We start from the raw sequence: 18,728 nt of genomic DNA, 5'->3' as shown, positions 1-18,728 counted from the left end.
GCCCCAACCATTATTTTCATTTTTTGATTTCATTATTTAAAATTTTCATGCACACCACTCAAAAGCTGCCAAATATATTATTATGTTTCAACTAATTTCGACAATTTATGTCATAATCTGAAAACTTATAAAACCTGTGGAGCACAACCTTCATCATTTTATTCTTTGAATTTATTTTATTTTGCAGGGCACTGTGACACAAAATCACGTACAAGAAACGGCCAGGAATGTCGTTGCATGCTTATAGATCTATAAGAAGTCTAAACCGATGTTGACAAAGAACAATAAATCATTTCAGTATTTAGTTATTACTACAGTAATTGTTCCGGATATCAAACTACGGAACTGTAGTCACTCTCAGCATGTCACCTACTGGCAAAACAGTTTATTTTATTTCGTTTTCCTTACTTTTTTCTTCGATTTCCTCAGATATTTCCTTATCAATCATGTCAATTTTAGAGCGCGCTCATAAATAGTTCCTGAAATTTGTTATGGAACCATTACTGTACTTCGGTGGCAGAGAGAGATTTCTTTGTTCAGAGAGGGCGACGGCTAAACACCAGCTGAATCTGAGCACAGAAGACGTTCACTATCACTAAAATAACTGCTGCATCAACCACGACACTGGGCTGCCGACAACAACCAGAAATGTGCGAGAAACTACGTTAAGGCTCATTTCCTCTCTTCACTGAAGGATCACGCAGCAGGCGGAGCAAGTTAGCGGGATAATGTGCTAGTGATTAGCAAGAATCAGATTTCAAACCGCGACTTAGGTTTCCCGATGTTTTCATAAATCATCTGAGGTGAATGCGAGGATGGTCCAGACGACAAAACCACGGTAATTTTTTTTTTCATCACTGTCCATGTCGAGGCAGCACTACGCTTCTAATGAAATCGACGACAACGGAGCTTTAATCCTTTCTAAAATCATGCACTCACTAATATAAAGAAAAACTGCCGAATAAAATAACTCCTGCTTTCATTTATTCCGTGTTACGGTATGCTGTAAGAATCTGGCGGAACGCATTTATAGACTATATCGATTTCTGCATGGTTTTTGTCACTCGTATTTGTGGGAAGGGTACAGAGGTGCAAGTATCAGAAATATTATGTAGACAGTAATCTGTGTAATCTCAGGATTTGTTTTCTCATATACTGAGGAACGTTACAGTATTTTGTTAGGCTTTGCTTCTAATCTTTGTAGAATTTTGGTTGTGCTTCTGCAACGAGGGTGACTGTAACTGTGGACAAGATGAGGGAAGAGGATATCTCTCCGCCACGTATGTCGTTCATACACGTTGTCTCTGTCACTATGCGTAGGGAGAGTAAGGAATGTGGAATAGTAAGTACACTTAAAACCCAAGAGAAGAAGACACATTTCCTGCTAGTTTGTATGAGGTTACGATAGTTTAGTTTCCATGACGTGGTATTCATTAATAAGACTTTATTAATGCAGATGTACTGTCAAGGGCGGACGACCGATTTTAAAATTATCTCACCGAGCTCAAAGCGTAGAGCAGGTTTCACGATAGGTGGTATAATAGTTCATAGCTTCTCAGTATATTTTCATGCGTGTTGTGTACTATTAAATTCTACTGCAGATGAAAAGAAGCATAAGACGTTACAGAATCCACAAATTATTATTAAGCAATCGAAAATACCTGTAACCTCATCTTAAAAATATAAGCAACTGCAAGAAAATCGTAAACAAAAATCAATTTGTAATTCAAATTGTAAAAGTAACAACTCACTTCTGTATCGTTGAGTGGCGTAACTTTAGTACAGTGTCACGGTGGAAGGTAAATGAAATTCCACAGACGTCGAATTCAGATATTTTTCACACACGGCTGACGTCCGCCTACTCTGCTGAACTGGAACAGAAAGTAAACGCATTTTGTAGTCGCACAGCAGTGTAAACTATTACATTCGGTAACCGCTATCTATAAATGTAACAAACTATTGTTGGTACAACATAAATCCAATTATGATTAAATCATTAAGCGCTCTTTTGTGTGTGTGTGTGTGTGTGTGTGTGTGTGTGTGTGCGTGTCTTTGTTCGATACGAAAAACAAAACCTACTGTAAATGACAACTATTTATTTTTCTCTTTCAGCTCGAGTGCGCTATAATTACACTATTTAGATTTCAACAATTACAAAAAAAACTTAATTTTTGAAATATATAAGTGAACATATTACTATGTTACTTTAAAATAACTACAAAATATTTCTTCACCAGTAAAAGAAGGAAAATTTTTAAACGAAGAAGCAACAATTAAATTTTTCTCTACAAGAAATGTTTACAAAAGTTTTGAAGCCACTTTTCTTTGAGATACACACAATTTTTTAATCAATCACTAAAAATTGGGCTACATCTTTCGTATAGGTCTGTGGTCAAATTTTAAAATTCCTAACTAAAATAAATCTTATCAGACAGCTAATAACAGCATTCTGATTCTTTAATAAAAGGCCGGTACTGTTTGTAAGGAGCGCTACCCCAAGCTTTCTCAATTGTGCAAGGAATTATTCTCCATGTTACTTGAATCTCCAACAAACGATGCTGCAGTATGACCATAGATGGTCTGACAACACGTGTGCCTGAATTTCTTAATTGTAAGCGATACGAATAAGACTGAAATCCCATCCCAGTGACTGTAGAGATAGCTCTACGATGTAATTACACGTTACGAAACCAAGGTGAGGTTGAATGCAACCGTAATAGTTTTCTCTAGTTACGTTTGGTGTTTCCCATTCCTCTTTCCAGCGGGACCCAGCTATAAGTGACAACTATTCCGTCCTTTAATTACGTCGTCGTAGTAACTGATGAACTATTCACACAGACGTTTATTACCCACACTTCATGCTATAGACCACTAACTCAGTGCAATCGGACTAATTAATCACCGTGACGGAAGTCTGTATGTAGTTGAACGCAGTTGATGGCCACTGTTTACAAGTTTCAATTACAGTTCCCTGAAGCGAGGGAACGTCGTAAAAGTGACATCAAAACGCGCTGATGGTGTCGGGCCGACACGCCTCTGAAGCGCAAACAGAAATAAGACGTCCAAGTGGTCTGACAACTCAGGCAGTAACTCTCCCAGGGTCTGCCGCGCTGCGAGAAATCACATCGTAGCGTAGCCATCTCTTATGCTTGAATGTTAACGTTCGACCCTTCAGATCTGAGAGATTTCCTTAGCTATAAGCTAGTCAAACAGCAATGCTCTTTAACGGTTTTCGAATTTAATCTTCGTAAATCGTTCATACATTTCACAAATACCTATTTTGGCGACAGATATTCTGCTCTCTTGTGACATTCCTTCTGAAGATACGTCAATTCAGAAGACAAAAACCCTTGTTTCTCGTAATAGAGAGGAATCTAATCCAGAGAGCCTATTTCAAGCTTTCTACGATTTTCTGCGATCAATCTAAAAAAGTATCCAAATATTTTCTTTGACATTGCCGTTCTTCCATTCTTCTCGTATCTTAGTTTACCTTATCGTCTGGCTCTCGAGAGGATATAGAGCCATTATAAGATGAAAAAAAAAACAACGAATTTGATATTTTCCGTAATGTGTAATCAAGTATTGGTGAAAGCTCGTGAAACATCTTTCACGGTGACGTAAATTTTAGAGCGTTGTGGATGAACTGTTTCGCTAATACAGATACTTCTATATCCATACTTTGCAAACCACTGTCAAGTACCTGGAAGAGGGTACTTTCCTTTGTAAAACGTGCGGAACGTTGACTGTACGATCGTCAAAATGTGTGATGGCGGTTGTTGCCACATTGGTCTGTTGCACCTGTTGCATAGAATGTCCCATTTATCTTGACAATCCCAAATAATTTTTTCCCGGAAGCAAAATATATATCTCAAGTAAATGTTGCTTAGCTATCAGAGGAACATTAAGCAGCAAGACTGCCTTTCTTGTAAATATCTTTTAAACAGCAGCCTATATTTTTTACTTTCTAATCCACTTCCTCTCCTCAATACCTGTTCAAAAATATAGGTCACAGGGTATCATACTTGTAAACATAAAGTTTTAACCCTCCAGTACCACTGGGGTCAATATGACCCTTTAAGCACGTTGGAAATATGTCTCTACGTTATTTATGGGTTCTTTCGTTACTTCTTGGTAGAACGATTCCATATTTAAGGTTGAATAACAAGCAGAACAAAACAGTGTACCTGTTATTCAATCTTGTATGTATCTGCCATGCTTTCAAGAGTATTATTTTCAAAATATAAGACTTTATCCCTCGGAGTCAATTGTATCCTATTATATTTCGTTCATTTTCATATTTACAACACATTAAAACTTATTCAGGTTTTTTTCGCTAATTATTACTGGGTTCAATATGACCCAACTGAAATTTCTTTTTGTTTCTTGAACGATATATTTATGAACATAGAATCATTACTGTTGCACTGAACATGTTAGTTCATTATGAAATTACCACTATATGAAGTGCAAGTTATTTGGGGTCTGTGTGACCCCAGTGGTACCCTGTGTGAGGGGAAAAAAAAAAAAAAAAAAAAACTGGCAGTAGGAAGGTTACAGACATAACACAAAACAGAATTTCTCTTTCCTGTAATAAAACACACAGTGCATAATTCGATTTCTTGCTGGAGTTGACAGCGAAAAAAAAAAACACACACAAGGAAAATTGAAACTTACATTGTCCACAGATAGTAGCATTAATACCTTTCCTTCGTTGCTGTGCATTGCATTCATTTAAAACTTCATTCGAAGACCGTTGACTGAATGACCGGTGTACATTTTACGAATATTTGTCGAACACAGTATTACTACAACTGGGAATGAGGGCGATGCAGTGCGCTGATCGTGAGTCAGCGCGTAATCGTGGTTGACAGTACTCGTACAGCCACAACTGACCTGACAGCACTAACAGTGCCATGAGTTTTCCTTAGTCAACACTGTATCTGTTTACCGTAACGTCACCGCGTGCTTCCGATAAAGCCTAAGTGTTATAATATTGCAGCTGAGTAGCACTTGTGTTTACAGTCAACTTCAGCAAACAGACTAGTTACGTTACCTGCGGTGTGTTTTAGTACTGGAGAGTCAGAGTCAGTTTTGTTTTGCGTTTTTAACCCTTAACCGGCGTTGCGGACTCTCTGGGACAGCAGGAAAGTATGAAGTTGTAGTAACTTTCGTATTTATTGTTCCGTACCTTGCTACAGTGCGGATACACGTCGCGTACTCAGGCGACTGCAGTCTGTTATCAAGACAAGCATTGTAAACAACCAACTTACAGTAACCGGGACTGCATGACACAGTTAATGTAATGCTTTCAGATTCGTGATTATGTTCAAATGGTTCAAATGGCTCTGAGCACTATGGGACTCAACCGCTGTGGTTATCAGTCCCCTAGAACTTAGAACTACTTAAACCTAACTAACCTAAGGACATCACACACGCCCAGCCATCACGATGCAGAGAAAATCCCTGACCCCCCCCCCCCCCCCCCCCCCGGGAATCGAACCCGGGAACCCGGGCGTGGGAAGCGAGAACGCTACCGCACGACCACGAGATGCGGGCTCGTGATTATGTCTCCGAACCGAAAAAGGTTAACACTACAGATCCTAACTTCGAGGAACGTGTAGTAAGATAGGTAGATGAATGTGATGCTCACTGTTCATATCAAAATGACGATCCCGAGAGCAACATTACAATCGAAAATTCTATTCCAAGTGATCACGAAACAGCAAGTGAACTGTCCGGGGATAAATCTGATGAAGATGAGGTGTAGGTTACTGAAAGTGAATACGGAAAGTGTTCAATGCATTGTAAATCTACTACAGTCCTAAATACTACCTCTTTTTACATCCGTGTTTGGAACGTTGTCAGTGTTTTACAGTTTTCCTATAGAAGTAAATATATGTTCTTTTCTTATACTTTAGATCTTAGTAAATGTGTATTCACATATGCCTGACATTATCAAGTTAAGGGGCGATCTCGATTAATGTAGAAACAGAAGTGCATCTTCAAAGAATTAAGATCACTGTTGTACAGCATTTATTGTGATGACCCGTGTCAGCAAAATTCGTTGCCACCATCAGATCTGTAAAGCAAAGATCATCATTTTCAAGCACTCTGGTATCAGATGTAAAGGGACGTAATGCAATTTTAAATAAACATTGAATATAAGATCTCTCTTGCAGTATATTCCACTGAATCTTGATCAAATGCATATTATACCGTCTCATACCACAGACCGATACTTCATGAACATCAGAACAATAGTTTACCAGCAAATCAAGCATAAATTATTACATAAAACAGAGTGAAGACTGAGACTGTTAGTTAAACGTCATAGATGTTATAACAAAAAAATCAGTTGGCACTGTGGTAGTAATTACAAACAAGAGTACGTCGTGTCATATAAAACAAACGAGCCATCTACATCTACATCTAGATGGATACTCTGCAAATCACATTTAAGTGCCTGGCACAGGGTTCATCGAACCACCTTCACAATCGAAGAATATTACACTGCTGACGTACAATAAATAATTAATCCAATTCACAATACGTTACACTTATTTTTTTAATAATTATAATTAATACTATATAAAAGTTAAAACCATCTTAGAAAACATAATAGAAATAACTGTACCTTCAATATACAGAGATGTCCAAAAAAGTGTGTCCACTGTTTAAAAGTCCATAACTGGCAAACTAATTGACGGAGTTGTCTCATCTTTTGTGCTGTATTGGTTTGTAGTTCCGGCAATCGCCACACAAGCGTTGTATTGCGTTGTTTTGTTTCGTCAGATGACAGTCGCCAGATAGTGTTTTGTTCTTAGCTGCACCTAGTTACTCGAGCAAACGTGGCTGGCGCAAGGCTTACATTCGATGAAAGGAAGACAGTTTTGAAGTGGTATTTTAAATACGAAAACATTAATGAGATTCAACGGCAATGGCGAAATGAGTATCAAACAGAGCCATCGACACGTTTAACGATCCGTCACATTCGAGACAAATTTGAAGCCGAAGGCTGTGTGAAGGATGTACACAAACAACGATCTGGACGACTTGTAACAATAACTAGTCCAGCTAACTCCCGTAATGTGTTACAACAATTCACTCGCTCACCACAGAAGTCTATGAGACAGTGTTCCCGTGAAACTGGAGTGAGTCGCTCAAGTGTTCGCCGAATTTTGAAGACACGATTGCTACACGCAATGAACGAGGACGACCCAGACCGTAGAATGGAGTACTGCGAGTGGTTTACTAACATGGCGCACAACGATGAAGAGTTTGCAGAGATGATTGTGCGGTCTGATGAGGCACAGCTCAAACTCAATTGCATCTATTGAGCCACCAAAAATCCGAAAGTTCATGTAGACAAAGCCGTGAATTTGGCAGGAGTAAATGTGTGGTGTGGGTTGTCTTAGCGGGGCTTGATTGGGCCATTCTTCTTTGACGGCACAGTTACCCGTGAGCTGTACCTTCAGAAGCTTCAGACATCCATTTTACCGGCCATCCGAGACTTGTATGGAGACAGAGGAGTTTACTTTCAACAAGATGGTGCCCCAGCCAGCAAAATCGTGTTAGGGCGTATCTCGATGAAAATCTACCAGGAAGATGGATAGGCCGTAGAGGTGCTGTGGAGTATCCACCACGTTCCCCAGACCTAACTCCTCTGAACTTATACCTATGGGGAACACTAAAGGACGTCGTTTATCGACAAAAGCCACGCACATTGGATGAACTTCGAGAATCCATCGTACATTCATGTTCAAATATCCAACTGAACACGTTGCAGTCAGTAGTTCGTGCTGCAGTTCGGCGGCATCGTTTGTGTGTGGATGTTAATGGTGACTATTTCGAACACCTACAGTGATGTCTTTAAGTTTGACCCTAAGTTACACGTTCCCCAAAAATAAGACAACTCCCGTCAATTACTTTGCAAGTTACGGACTTTTAAACAGTGGATACAATTTTTTGGACCCCTCTGTATATACACAATAATACTCAAGTAGTGAAGCCAGACATGGGGCGCGTTCGTATTATAAAAACAAGTGGAATAAAAATATACGTGTCATAATGTTTAGGTAGCATAAAGCGTCGACAGTCACACACTTTTGTTCGGTATTTCGGTGAAGTTGAAACGTCCCCTTAGAAAAACTATACAAGATTGTGCTTTTTAGCGCAACGCAATCTGACTTTCAAACATCCCTACAAAAGAATGGCCCTGACTAACATTAACCTATACCTTTCACGAATCACTTACCTCACCAAAAATCTTCGTTACTCTAACTACTGCAATATAGCGAGCGCCACTACTGCCAGCTAAATAAAAGATTCAAACTACTGAAGGCACTAACTACTGTAGGCATAGTTAGCAAATGAAAGATTTCGATAGAGAACAAACAATATATTTACCTCAATAGCGTTCAAAAGTCATAATGTATATAGCAGTTCATGACATCCGGTCTTACAAATTTCAAAACTCCGCCATCTCTCTCCCGACATCCACCACTGCTGGCGGCTCACCTCCAACTGCGCAGCGCTACGCGCTGTTAACATCCATCTGCCCAACACTACAATGGCAGACAACAATGCAAACTAGCCACAGACTGCACACAGCACAGCCAGTGATTTTTCATAAAGAGTGCTATGTGGTGTTACCAATAAGAAAACCTAAACAGCCTACTTACAAAGTTAAGCAAACTTGAAGGAACTACAAAAGAGAACATCCAGTGTTCCACTCTTAACTACCACACACACGTCATTACAAGTACAGTAACCACACTGCTTAGCTGGCTTTATACAAATCCTGTAGCTCGACGTTTAGATACTAGCACACTGAGATCTCGAGTACGATGCTTCTAGCTCCAACTACCATTTCGCGTTCAAAGTCCGTTAATTCCCATCGTGCGGCAACAATGACTGCTGAAACCTTTTCACAGTAATTACCCGAGTACGAAAGAACAGCTCACCAGTGTCCTGCTCTTTCATACCTTGTGTAGCGATACTACCGCCTTCTGCATATTTATATATCGCTAACCAGTGACTTCTGGCACTCTGGGGGAATGTTGCTGACGATCACGTCCAGAAACTGCAGACCCTGCAAAATCGAGCCCTCCGGCTTGCACTCCACGTGGATCGCAACTTCCCTTCGGGGGTTGCACACCAGAAGGCCGGAGTACACCGACTGCGCGCGCGTTTCCGCGAGACAGCGCAACTCTTCTATCAGAAGACGCAAGTTTCTCACAATCCGAAAATACGGGCGCTTGTGAGAAAAATTCACTTTCTAGCGTCCACCCGATGGCCAGACCTGCTAGTCGACAGGATCGGTTAGCCAGTGACGACCTCCACTGAGGGACCGGCCAGAAGACAATCCTACCACGACTCCTTATCTCTCAGCAATACAGACTCGGAAGGAGAAGCAGCAAGGCTGGACTCTCCTTAAACACACAGGTTGAAGTCCACCCCCACTGAAGATCCGTGGCGAGACTTCTGGCGCCTCAGTGTGGCCGGCCGGTGTGGCCGAGCGGTTCTAGGCGCTTCAGTCTGGAACCGCGCGACCGCTACTGTCGCAGGTTCGAATCCTGCCCCGGGCATGGATGTCTGTGACGTCCTTATGTTAGTTAGGTTTAAGTAGTTCTACGTTTTAGGGGACTGATGACCTCAGATGTCCGATAGTGCTTAGAGCCATTAGAACTATTTGAGCCTCAGTGTGGTAGCCTGTGCAGTAGTCACAAGTAGCAGAATCTCTCACACGGAGAAAGGCAGTGGAGAAGGGGAGAAACAGAGTGGTGAGTCGAAATGCGGCTGGAACGTAGGTGAAGACGCAGTACCCGTGGCAGCGGTGCGCGCTGGTGGAGAGACGTCCTTGAGGCCAGGCTGCGCAGTAGCGGCGGTGCCGCCGTCTGGCCCTGGTGGCGGGCCGCGTTTTGGCAGCCCGGGGGCCTCGGCGCCGCCTGCGCCCACGCGGCCGCACTGCAGCAGGCAGCTGCGGCTGGCGCCCGGGGTCTGCGGTGGTCCCGCTCGCTCCTGGTACAGTGCGTGGCGGGCCTCGCGTAAACAGATCGAGGCACCCGTCCATGACTTACCACAATCTTTAACTTATTTAGCAACGCAGCCACTCTTAACTGTACATTTCTAGGCGGTTTCATAAGTCGTAATTTTCCACGAAGAATGCGCCTTCTTGGTTGGTAAGCTTCATTATTCCAAAGAGCATATGAGGGTTGGATTGTTTGAGGAAGGAGACCAGAGAGCAAGGTCATCGGTCTCATCGGATTAGGGAAGGACGGGGAAGGAAAGCGGCCGTGCCCTTTCAAAGGAAACATCCCGGCATTTGCCTGGAGCGATTTAGGGAATCACGGAAAACCTAAATCAAGATGGCCGGACACTGGGATTGAACCGTCGTCCTCCCGAATGCGAGTCCAGTGTCTAACCACTGCGCCGCCTCGCTCGGTCCAAAGATCATATAAGGAATTTCAACAATGCGCAGGGTATAGTTCTCACAAGCTGCGACATCGTCGCGAGAAAACACAGTGGCCCGTATATGTAATAAGATGCTCATTAAAGACCAAAACCAGTAATCTGTTAAACCATATCTGATGATGGTCATTATAGACCGAAACCGGCAAACTGTTAAACCAGATCTGATGATGTTCAATAAAGACCGAAACCGGTAATCTGTTAAACAGAAAAGATTGTGACCATAGACGTAAATTAAAGGAAACTTATTAGGGTATAGTTCTTTTTTTACTGCTGTCTGAATTGGTCAATGTGTCGACTGCCGTTACTAAACATTTTTATTTGAAGGGTTGGTGTGACGCACAAATCGGAACAGAACTAAATTAAGTTCACGCGGACTCTGCAATATTTTTCAAGACTATTTACTTTTGGATTATGGAATTTAAACGCGGTCGGACAAGCACCGAAGACGAAGCATACTCCGGCCGTCCAGTTTAGGCCACCACAAAGGAAATCATCGACAGATTTCATGATGCGGTATTGCAAGACCGCAGATATTGCTGAGACCGTAAGCATCTCGACGGTGCGAATGAATAATATCTTACACGGAAAATTGCCTATAGAGAAGCTGTGTGCGAATTGGGTGCCGCGATTGCTCTGTCAGCAAAAGGCAAATTCGGCGCAACATTCCAGCGCAATGTCTGGCGATATTTAATCGCAATCCGTAAGACTGTTTGTGCCTACTTGTCTCTGTTAATGAAACATAGATCTATGATTACACAACAGAGTCAAAACCGGCAGACAACACAATGGACAAATGTTGGTGAATGTGCAGTGAAGAAAGCAAAAGCCATTTTGCCAGCTGGTAAGGTGATGGAATTCACAAGGAATAATGCTCTTAGACTACTTGAAAAACGGCAGAACCATAACTAGACCCTATTGTACTTCATTGTTGGATCGTTGGAAACATACGGTGGGTGAAAAAAAGACTAACGTTGGCACGCGAAAAGTGCTCTTTCATCAGGGTAATGGACCATCTCACAGATAATCGAAAACACTGAACAAAGTGTAGGAAATGGGCTTCGAGATGATTCCTCATCCACCCTGTTCGTCAGATTCTGATGCAAAAAGAGACATCCCGATCTGCAACTAAGATGGATGTTAATTTGGTCGGTGACCGATTTCGAGCTACGTCTATTCTCTAACCAACCAATGTTTGCCAATTAAAATGTCTGTCCAACAAAATAGCAAACAAAGTAGGTACATATGTTTTTGGTTTCATTTTATTTATTGCTATTTTGTTAGACGGCCATTTTACTTGGCAAACATTTCTTAGTTTGAGAATGGGCGCAGCCCCAAACCAGTCACCGACTAAATGAACATCCATTGTAGTTGCAGCTCGGGATGTCTCTTTTTGCATCAGAATCTAAAATGAATTGCTGACTCAATATATCCAGCACGCTGGGAGTTATGCTACTCCTTATACTTATCCCCTAATGACTTCTTCCTATTCCAGAAATTGAAACTCTGGATTTCTGGGAAGAAATTTTCATCAAATCAGGAAGCCGCGCGGGGTAGCTACGTGGTCTAGGGCATCCTTGACATGGTTCGTGCGGCTCCCCCCGTCGGAGGTTCCGAGTCCTCCCTCGGACAAGAGTGTGTGTGTTGTCCTTAGCGTACGTTAGTTTAAGTTAAATTAAGTAGTGTGTAAGCCTAGGGACCGATGACCTCAGCAGTTTGGTCCCATAGTAATTTATCACAAATTTCCAAATTTCAAATGAGGAAACGGTAGTTGTAGTCAACGTATATTTTGCAGAGTTTGACACAACCTGTTTTTCCGAGGGAATGAAAAAGCTGTAAGATCGCAGGACCAAGTGTATACCCGTCAAAGGTGATAAGTCGAGAAGTAAGGTGAGTTGGTAACGACACAAACATATTTTTTTTTTTACCAGAGTTATCAAACCACTCTCGTACTGTACCCTCGTAAATTTTACATTTGCATTAGGGCACAAAACAGGGCATTTAGTACTTAATTTAGTATGTAATATACCATTGGAGACCTAATGATTGTAATTAACTAAAGCATAGCTTATAAATTTTAACTTCGTTTGAATAAAATGTGGAGGAGTAAACTTCGCGATGGTTTAGAAACGATGTTACATTTCACCTTCAGTGTTCTAGCGTTAAACAGTATTACTCGTGAAAGTAACAGAAGTCCTGATCTTTTGATAGCATTGGACACACGGAGCTCTGGCAGTGACAGCGCACACTCGAGTATTCACTCACGTGGAGCACTGACTGTTTACAAACGTTCTGCACACTCCTCGCACACTATCCTTTTAACAACATTAATTCATAGTGTCATGTGTACGAATAAATCACTTTCCGCTTTAATCCTCATCGTTCATTCTTTCCGCAAAAATCTAATGCAACTTGCCTTTTTATGGGTTCCATAACTCAGTGGGTGAAAACGGAACTCTTGTAGGATTACTTTGTTGTCAGTCTGGGTCCGTCTGTTAAGACCCCTTCTTCTCAGTAAAGGATAGGGTATCAAGTAGAAATTTATCTCAAATATTAAGATCTATGGTCCCTTGGCGGTGTAAAAACTTTAAGCATCCAAGCTGATGCAATAAAAAGACAAGGCCAATTATGTCACGTAGTCTGATAATCGGAAACTCACAAACCAATACTTATAGATGAAACAGCTGTAATTATACATAACTGAGTTTCTACGGTACCCTCAGAGCGCGAGTCCTGCTAATATTTTTCCACTTTTTTAAATTAGGCCGTCTCCTTCGCACAAGATAACTTGTTTATTCTTTCACCTTTTAAAATGAACTCCCATACACACAACAATTTTTCAAAAAATTTCCTCACTAATCTTAACTTTCAATTCTATTCAACTAAAGGTGTGAAGTCTGCAGAAAGCAGATGTTTTTCTGTATCGCTTATAATAAACGGAACTTGCTGCATGGCAAATCATTTATCCATATTGTCTTGAGATTTTTATTACGTTCGCTTTGCTTTTTCTTTGGTTCTAGATACTTGAATCCCACTCCGCTCTGCATCTTGCCCTCCCTCCGTAATTTCCCCCAACGTCAGTTTTAATATTTTGCTTTCATGTTCCGTCTGCTATTTCTTCATCAGTGTCACTCCTTCACCTTCTCATCGTCAATAAATGTCATGAGGTTACCAGCGAGCGTGCGCGACTGACCGTGAAAGCCTTCCGCTATCGCCTTTCTTATTTGCACTGCTAAGTAACAACGTGCACTATTTTGAACTGGAACATTTGGCTGTACTTAATGTGGCGACTGGATCTATGGTTAGCTTTGTCGACTATCAGGCACTAGCAGCGCAGTATTAAAACCTTGCTCTCTTCTTTTTCCTTTATGGATGTGGCTCTGTAGATCACTGTCAGCTACCACTCGAAAGGTTTGGGGTTCAGTGCCCAGTCAGCAAAAGGACTTTGTCACTTAAAAATTCTTTAGCATATGGCAATGAATTGTTAATATGAAATGCCAAGTTTCACCGCGGTCCCCATATAACTGGCACGATAAGTCAGTTACAAGGTCTGAGAGAAGTGAAATCAAAAAGCAAAATTCTGCCTAGTAAAAACAATACGGTGTTCAGCGCAACCTTTGGATATGAGTCATCTTTACCTTAGTATTTTGAAGCTTTCTATACAGTATTTATCGGATGATTAATGGGCTTCATTTTGTAGCCATACACGCTGGTTGTCGTAATAGATGGTATAAGGCAGTAAGCGTAAAGAGTGTGAGCTGTATTTACTTACCAGTTTCGTAATCCACTGAGGATAATAGTACCCCCCCATTGGACTTCTAAGTTAGGTAGAGCCCCATACTCTCGTTAGGAGACAAAGAGTAGTTCATTGTCACATGCGACAAATTATTCACACATTAGTATTCATACCAATGATACATTTTGCGTAATAGTCCATTACTTTAAGTTTGTATGAAGGAGTTGCATTGGTAAACGGAATCACATTTTCAGCCGCGAGCCATTGACGTTAGGTATACCATACAGGTTCTTAATGTTGATGGACTTCCAGATTATGCAAGGGAAGCCGATGAAATTGTTTTAGAAAATGGTTCAAATGGATCTGAGCACTATGGGACTCAACTGCTGTGGTCGTTAGTCCCCTAGAACTTAGAACTACTTAAACCTAACTAACCTAAGGACATCACACACATCCATGCCCGAGGCAGGATTCGAACCTGCGACCGTAGCAGTCGCACGGTTCCGGACTGCGTGCCAAGAACCGCGAGACCACCGCGGCCGGCAATTGTTTTAGAATGTGTTTGCATTTTGTGTATAATATTTTTGAGGATATGACATACTGCAAGTTGCCACTATTGGCATAAGTGTTGCTTAGTTATCTGTACTGCATAGCAGAATAATTTATCAACGGTCGACCGGTCTGTAGCCTCAAAGTGGTCCTTCGTGTGTGTAATACGACCTGCGGAGTTTTCAAAGTAAGGAATGTATGCACTCTAACGTGCCTGGATATATTTGTATTATGTGTTATTTCTGTACATCAGAATGATTCAGCTACTTTTTTACTGGGTTTTGTGCAACCCACAACGGTTTCCAAAACCACGCACAAACTTATATTCTCTCGCTCGCTACATGGGAGCTACTAGTCCTACAGAAAAAAATAAAGAGGACCTTTTTGTAGGAAATTTAATGTAGTTAAATTTTGTACTGGGATACTTTTTCGCTGGAGGCCACGGTTTCCGAGATATTCAAGGAAAACGCATTAACAGGTCACTTTGTACGTTTTTCTCGAATAATTCGAAAATGTATCACAGTACAAAATTTAAATACACTAAATTTTCTACAAGAAGGTCCTGTTAATTTCTTCTGTATGACCAATAGATTGTGTATAGCAAGCGAGAGAATACGAAAATCTCGCACGTGGTTCTCGAAGACATTGCGGGTTGCATAAAACTCAGCTGAATCACCCTAGGTATAAACATGTCAGAGCCACCTGTGACGCAAGTAACGGAGAAGTAGCAGATTTAACGGTACTCAGAATCTGTGTCAACACAGGTTTTCCATTTATTCAAATACAATATTAGCATCAGGAATATCTACAGCCAGTTAGGATTCTAGTCCGATTTGCCCTATTGTTTTTATCCGTATGGGAATCTGCAGGACTCAATTGTTTTGCTTTTAAAATTCATATGTAATTACCTCCGACAATGGAGGGTGAAGCTTTGACAATGCCAGCCACTCGTGCTGGCGAAACGTCAGCAAAATCATCACACGAACGTCGGCCGAAGAACCCGAGACAGAAGCAAATAAGCAGTTTGTCATATGTAATTACTATTTAATTTACCGTATCGTTCACTTTTACGTAAGAAAACGAATGCAAAGTTTGAAATATATCCAAATCATGTAATAAAACAAGAAATTCTGCGAAGGTATTAAAACTGGTGTAGCTTACTAAGTCGCCCGAAGTCATCCTAAATTCCACAGTTGTAGTTCGCTACAACCCCATAAGCGCATTTTCGTGTCACCGAGATCATTTCCCAAGCAGATCTAAATCCAGGTAAATACCGACGACACAACTAAAAATGAAAGTGTCCCACTACGTAAATTATTACTTCATTTTTACTTCCTTCATAAGCGGCATAGTAAGGCTTTTTCGACAGTATTCCATACACACCACATGGCGGTTAACACGTTGCCCACAACGGCCACAGAGGTTAGTCGTAAACAGCAAGAGGCCTTAAAAGCAGAAGTCTTTATATTCTGTAAAGTAAAAAGCAAGCTGCGCTTGTAGTGGAGGAATTGGCTTTTCCTGGAAGAACGCCACAACTACTATACAGTTCCACCAAGAATAAGTTTCCAGTCTCTTGTGTAAAGCCTGTCCTTGATCGTCTCTTGCGTTAGTTGTGTTTTAGTTACTAATATCTATTTTTCCTGTAGTACTCACGCATTTAGAGAAAAATAAACAGATTCCAGACACGAGTGTGCATTGCGGCGCCACTGATTTAAAAGACGCATTGCGGAAGGATCGGTATAGCCTTGTAAAACAGCCTGTTGGGTCTCCTTGTGACGTAACGGGTAGAGATAACGAGGACTTGCCTGCTCATTCTTGGGTTTACAGAAATTAAAAGATGTTTACAAGGTGGCTCTTTCTCTAGCAACGTATCATTGCTCGAGACGAAACTGCCCGGAGAAATAATTTTGTGAAAATTACTGCCGTCGGCACTGTTTACTATCGAAAAGACAAACAATGTCTTCAACGAAAGCGTCTACGAATGCAAAATAAAGCTTACAATTGTTACCTGCCAGCGTTTACGTGTTGAACCCAACGGCGGGATGTTCCAAGCAACTTTTCCAGTCATTTTCATTCCTTACGATGGCGCAAGCTGTTTATGTTGTTTGCGTTGCGTAGTGTTTGTGATAAGAGGACGGCTGCTACCTCTTAGTGGTCAGACTACGAACTGTCGCTATCTCCATATAGTCTGACGAAGTAATATAACTGGAACATGAATGCATCTTATACGAGTGGTGTTCAATTAGTAATGCAACACATTTTTTCTCGGCCAATTTCGGTTGAACAAATGAGGAATTTTTTCTGTGACACCAGGGAATATTCTTGATTCAGCTCCTACAGTTTTTATAAAACTATACGGACTGAAGCGGGGCTGTTCCACGTCGTTCCAATATGTGACGGCGCTATACTAAGCTTCAAATTGTCCCTTGTAAGAGAAGTGCGTTCCAAGCAGGGAGCTGAGTTTCTTTTGGCGAAAACCCAGAGCAGAATGTCTTCGGAGACCTGGCATTGGACAAAAGACGGTAAGTCTTTGGGCGAGGCATCTGTCATCATCGCAACGAGGTCGCGCAAACCTGTCCAACTCCCGAGAGCCGGCCGGCCGCACAGCTGTGATTCTTGCAATGGCGGAACGAGCGGACATTCTCGTGCGCTGTGATCAACGGATCACAATCAAAAACGATGCTGCCCAACTGGACGCGTCTGTTGATAGTGCTGACACACTCGTGCATCAGTTGGGGTACTCAAAGGCGTGTGCCCTTTGTGTTCCTAGGTGTAAGCGTATTGTCATATCGCTGGCTTAGTTGTGGAGTATCTTTGAGGGCAGCCGCGTCTGTGTGAGTCGAGCGCGGGACACCGAACTGTTATGTTGTGTTGTGGATAACTCTGCATGTAAGAAGCATTGTTAGTATGGAAGTTGAAGTGTTGGTACAAGTGCTATTACAGTAAAGTGATGAAATATGGAAAGCACTCAGAGGAAAGTGCGTCAAGAAGTAATTAAAAATGAGCAGTGCCGCCGATAACGTATTTGTGTATCCTTTCGTTGCGTGTCGCACCGTACAGTATCAATCATCCGCGCCGTGTTCGGTCTCCCAGAATGAACTGATGTGAATCAGTAGAAATTAGTTACCATAAAAGAGTGCAGTCAAGTGCCAGCGTCTTGTAACGAGCGTGAGAACGGTCGTTCGATCATCACGTTTCCGCATTATTAACAAACAGCCGCGCCGCGACTGTTACGCGCACGGTCGTACAAGTGAGAACTGAGAACTGAAAAATTAACTTTACGGGCATTGTTATATCATTACTAGTGTCAAGGAAGACTGGTACCAAAAGAAATCTGTGTATGCGTGGCGAGCGTAAGAACTTTCGTTCGATTACTCAGCTTTCGCATCATCAACAATCATCCGCGCCGTGCAAGTGATATTGTGGACAGATAATCGTCAAGATTGTTAATTGGGATAAGCATTTACGAATTAGAATGTAAACAGTGCAACCTACGATTCTCTTTTATCGTCTCAGAATATTGCTGTTCATACCACACGTAGTGTTGTGTTTTAACGTTGAGTCGCTCCCCTAAACCCGCTTGCGTATTTCGATAGATAATTTCAGGCAAGCCAGCAGCAATGTGGAGCAGAACAGTACGACCGCCGCGGGATTACCAGGTACGTGGTGTGGACAGCGCGCACGGTCAAGAATTGGAGAAAACAGTATAAGGTACCCCACCCATTTGTACCCCCGGGCGCGTTACATAGGTGCCTAACAGAAGATCACAAGGAGCAGCGAAGGACCACCTATGCGGAATTGCGTGCGCGTTACGAGGCTGACCGTAATAATTTTTTGTCGAACATCGTCACAGGCGACGAAATATGAGTACATCACTTCTAACCGGAAACAAAACGACACTCAATGGAGTGGCGCCACACCACCTCTCCTCCGAAGAAAAAGTTCAAAGCCGCACCTCAAGCAGCCAAAGTCA

At 41.9% G+C, this 18,728-nt stretch overlaps 1 protein-coding gene across 3 annotated transcripts in view; it reads right to left on the bottom strand.

Annotated features, from left to right (window-relative positions):
* Positions 1-18,728, bottom strand: part of LOC126359375 (uncharacterized) — a 661,877-nt gene that overhangs the window by 330,818 nt on the left and 312,331 nt on the right. For all 3 annotated transcript variants that reach the window (XM_050007626.1, XM_050007624.1, XM_050007625.1), the window contains exon 4: positions 1,752-1,871. The gene's annotated coding sequence lies outside the window, so the exon portion shown is untranslated. The remainder of the gene's footprint in view (positions 1-1,751; positions 1,872-18,728) is intronic.

The sequence above is a fragment of the Schistocerca gregaria genome, chromosome 1 (assembly GCF_023897955.1).
Source record: "Schistocerca gregaria isolate iqSchGreg1 chromosome 1, iqSchGreg1.2, whole genome shotgun sequence".
Classification (NCBI taxonomy): domain Eukaryota; kingdom Metazoa; phylum Arthropoda; class Insecta; order Orthoptera; family Acrididae; genus Schistocerca; species Schistocerca gregaria.
This window is presented reverse-complemented; position numbering and strand designations above follow the sequence as displayed.